Source organism: Pan troglodytes, chromosome X (assembly GCF_028858775.2).
Source record: "Pan troglodytes isolate AG18354 chromosome X, NHGRI_mPanTro3-v2.0_pri, whole genome shotgun sequence".
NCBI classification, from domain to species: domain Eukaryota; kingdom Metazoa; phylum Chordata; class Mammalia; order Primates; family Hominidae; genus Pan; species Pan troglodytes.
The window spans coordinates 71,337,114-71,341,795 of record NC_072421.2 but is presented as its reverse complement, the minus strand read 5'-3'; the positions used below and the strand labels follow the sequence as shown (position 1 = coordinate 71,341,795).

Below are 4,682 nucleotides of genomic sequence, written 5' to 3'. Positions count from 1 at the left end.
CATTGTCTTGGATATTAGCACTTGGCTCCCTTTTAGTAATGCTAATCTCTCTAGCAAGTGATTGCTCTACAGTCTGCTTGGATTCTTTCTTTACCACAGGGCTAAGATGCACATTTTCTGAACTTATGCTCTACTTTCCTTTTAAATATAAGTACCAACTTCGTCATTTATTTGCTCCTATATCTGATAATATGCTGTTATAAGCAATCAGGCTACATCTTGAATGCTTTCCTGCTTAGAAATTTCTTGTACCAGGGCTGCACTGCAGCCGCCACGGCGTCGCTTGGCTCCTCACTCCCAACAATGGCAGCTCCGAGCCTGAGCGGCGGCTGAGGCTCCGGGGGCAGCAGTGGCAGCCGCACCCCGAGACCTGTAGGATCCCTGAAGCCAGGCCACCCAGCCATCAGCAGCATGCAGGGTAAACGCAAAGCACTGAAGTTGAATTTTGCAAATCCACCTTTCAAATCTACAGCAAGGTTTACTCTGAATCCCAATCCTACAGGAGTTCAAAACCCACACATAGAGAGACTGAGATCACACAGCATTGAGTCATCAGGAAAACTGAAGATCTCCCCTGAACAACACTGGGATTTCACTGCAGAGGACTTGAAAGACCTTGGAGAAATTGGATGAGGAGTTTATGGTTCTGCCAACAAAATGGTCCACAAACCAAGTGGGCAAATAATGGCAGTTAAAAGAATTCGGTCAACAGTGAATGAAAAAGAACTAAAACAACCTCTTATGGATTTGGATGAAGTAATGAAGAGTAGTGATTGCCCTTACATTGTTCAGTTTTATGATGCACTCTTCAGACAGGGTGACTGTTGGACCTGTATGGAATTCATGTCTATCTCGTTTGATAAGTTTTACAAATATGTGTATAGTGTATTAGATGATGTTATTCCAGAAGAAATTTTAGGCAAAATCACTTTAGCATCTGTGAAAGCATTAAATCACTTAAAAGAAAACTTGAAAATTATTCACAGAGATATCAAACCTTCCAATATTCTTCTGGACAGAAGTGAAAATATTAAACTCTGTGACTTTGGCATCAGTGGGCAGCTTGTGGACTCTATTGCCAAGACAGAAGATGCTGGCTGTAGGCCATACATGGCACCTGAAAGAATAGACCCAAGTGCATCATGACAAGCATATGATGTCCGCTCTGATATCTGGAGTTTGGGGATCACATTGTGTGAGTTGGCCACGGGCCGATTTCCTTATCCAAAGTGGAATAGTGTATTTGATCAACTAACACAAGTCGTGAAAGGAGATCCTCCGCAGCTGAGTAATTCTGAGGAAAACGAATTCTCCCCAAGTTTCATCAACTTTGTCAACTTGTGCCTTACGAAGGATGAATCCAAAAGACCAAAGCATAAAGAGCTTCTGAAACATCTTTTTATTTTGATTTATGAAGAACGTACCATTGAAGTCGCATGCTATGTTTTGTCAAATCCTGGATCAAATGCCAGCTACTCCCAGCTTTCCCATGTATGTTGTTTGATATCGCTGCTACATCAGACTAAAAAAAAGGGCTGAGAGGAAGCAAAAGGTAAAGAATTTTCATCCCATATCACAGTGTTTTTATTGCTCACCCAGACACCATGTGCAATGACATTGGTGTTCATTTCCATCATGTCTACATATTCCTGTCACCTAGAACGTATATCCTGGTAATACCTGATTGATCACACAGTGTTAGTGCTGGTCAGAGAGACCTCATCCTGCTCTTTTGTGATGAACATATTCATGAAATGTAGAAGTCAGTATGATCAAGTTGTTGACTGTGATTAGATCACATCTTAAATTCATTTATAGACTCCAAACCTGGAGATGCAGCTACTGGAATGGTGTTTTATCAGACTTCCAAATCCTGGAAGGACACGGTGATGGATGTACTATGTCTGAACATAGAGACTCGGGCTTCAGTGAGAAGAGCTTGCACAGCCAACGAGACACATTGCCTTCTGGAGCTAGGAGACAAAGGAGGAATTTACTTTCTTCACCAAGTGCAATAGATTTACTGATGTGATATTCTGTTGCTTTACAGTTACAGTTGATGTTTGGGGATCGATGTGCTCAGCCAAATTTCCTGTTTGACATATCATGTTAAATTAGAATGAATTTATCTTTACCAAAAACCATGTTGCGTTCAAAGAGGTGAACATTAAAATATTGAGACAGGACCGGATGTGTTCTTTTCTCCTTTACCAGTCCTACTTTGCATTGGGAAGACTCAGGAGTCTGCCACTTGTCAAAGAAGGAGATGATCCTAAGAATTTTTCATTCTCAGAATTCGGTGTGCTGCCAACTTGATGTTCCACCTGCCACAAACCACCAGGACTGAAAGAAGAAAACAGTACAGAAGGCAAAGTTTACAGATGTTTTTAATTCTACTATTTTATCTGGAACAACTTGTAGCAGTTATATATTTCCCTTTGGTCTTAAGCCTGATACTTTAGCCATCCTAACTCACTAACAGGGAGAAGTAGCTAGTAGCAATGTGCCTTGATTGATTAGATAAAGATTTCTGGTAGGCAGCAAAAGACCAAATCTCAGTTGTTTCCTTCTTGCCATCACTGGTCCAGGTCTTCAGTTTCCGAATCTCTTTCCCTTCCCCTGTGGTCTGTTGTCGCTATGTGACTTTTGCTTAATCCAATATTTTGCCTTTTTTTATATCAAAAAACCTTTATAATTACCAGGGATGTTTCTTACCAAGGATTTTTAGCCCCAAATCTCTCATATGCGCTAGTGTTTAAAAGGCAAAGAATAGTGGGGCCCAGCCGATGTGGTAGGTGATAAAGAGGCATCTTTTCTAGAGACACATTGGACCAGATGAGGATCTGAAATGGCAGCCTTTACGTTCATCACCAGCTAGAACCTCCTGTAGTACACCACCATTTCTTGGCATTGGAAGCCTACTGGAAAAAATACAAAAAGCAAAACAAAACCCTCAGCACTGTTACAAGAGACCATTTAAGTATCTTGCGCTTCTTAACTTACTCATTAGCCAGGTTCTCATTAGATTTTGCTCGGGCCTCCCTGGCACTGAACCTTAAGGCTTTGTATGACAGTGAAGCAGCACCGTGAATGGTTCAAGCACACTGGAATATAAAACAGCCATGGTCTGATATGCAGGTGATGCCATTACAGAACCAAATCATGGCAGGTATTGCTGTGTCTCCTCTTAGAGTGACAGTCATAAATACTATCAAACAATAAAGGAAGAATGGTGCTGTTTAAAATCACATCCCTGTAAATTGCAGAATTCAAAAGTGATTATCTCTTTGATCTACTTGCCTTATTTCCTTATCTTCTCCCCCATGGCATCCTAAACTTTAGACTTCCCACTGTTCTGAAAGGAGACATTGCTTTATGTCTCCCTTTGACCACAGTAAGCTGTCATCCTCCATTGTTCCCGGGGACTCAAGAGGAATCTGTTTCTCTGCTGTCAGCTTCCCATCTGGCTCAGCATAGGGTCACTTTGCCATTATGCAAATGGAGACAAAAGCAATTCTGACTGTCCAGGAGCGAATCTGACCATTCTATTGTGTGGATGACCACATAAAAAGGAAATTTTCATGTATTAATCATAGATTATTATAAACTATAAACTTAAGGGCAAGGAGTTTATTGCAATGTATCTTTATTAAAACAAAAGGGTGAATAGTGTTCACAAACTGTGAAAATAGTGTAAGAACTGTACATTGTTAGCTCTGGTTATTTTTCTCTTGTACCAGAGAAAAATGTATAAAAATTATCAAAAAGATAATGTGCAGGGATATTGCCTTATTTGTCTGTAAAAAATGGAGCTCAGTAACATAACTGCTTCTTGGAGCTTTGGAATATTTTATCCTGTATTCTTGTTTGAGTTCCTCCTCTATTTAAGTTGTATACATGGAATCAAAGTGTTTATGTAGTAGTTCTGTCCTTTTGCCTGCAGGTCAGTTGTAATAAATCTAGGATGTGATGATGAAAAAAGAAAGAAAGAAAGAAATTTCTTGCACCAGGTACCCTAGGTCGACAATCTTAAGTTCAAACTTCCACAGTTCCCCAGGGCATGAACACAATGCATTGAGTTCTTTGCTAACATGTAACAAGGGTTACTTTTACTCTAGTTTCCAATAACTTTCTCATTTCCATCTGAGACCTCTTTAGCCTGTACTTTACTGTCCATATCTCTAAGGGCATTTTGGTCACAACTATTTAACCAGTCTCTAAGAAATTCCAAACTTTACTTCATTTTCCTGTCTTCTTCCGAACCCTCCAAACTCTTCCAACCTCTGCCCATTACCCAGTTCCAAAGTCTTTTCCACATTTTCAGGCATCTTTATAGTAAAACCCCACTCCTGGTAACAATTTTGTGTGTTAATGTGTTTCTTTTGCTCTAAAGGAATTCCTGAGACTGGGTAATTGATAAAGAAAAGAGATTTAATTGGCTCATGGTTGCACAGAGCTGTACAAGAAGTGTGGTGCCAGCACCCTTTTGGCTTTGGGTTAGGCCTCAGGGAGCCTTTACTTATGGTGGGAGGTAAAGTAGAAACAGCATGTCACATAGTGAGAGTGGGAGCAAGAGACAGATATAGGAGGTGCCACACACTTTTAAACTGTCGTATCTCACATGAACTCACAGCAAGAACTCATTCATTTTTGTGAGAACAGCACCCAAACATTCATAAGGA

General features: G+C 40.4%; 1 pseudogene; it reads left to right on the top strand.

Moving 5' to 3' along the window:
• The first annotated feature begins 303 nt into the window (after nt 1–303).
• LOC107970995 (dual specificity mitogen-activated protein kinase kinase 4-like) lies at nt 304–1,504 on the top strand (annotated as a pseudogene).
• Nucleotides 1,505–4,682: the final 3,178 nt, after the last annotated feature.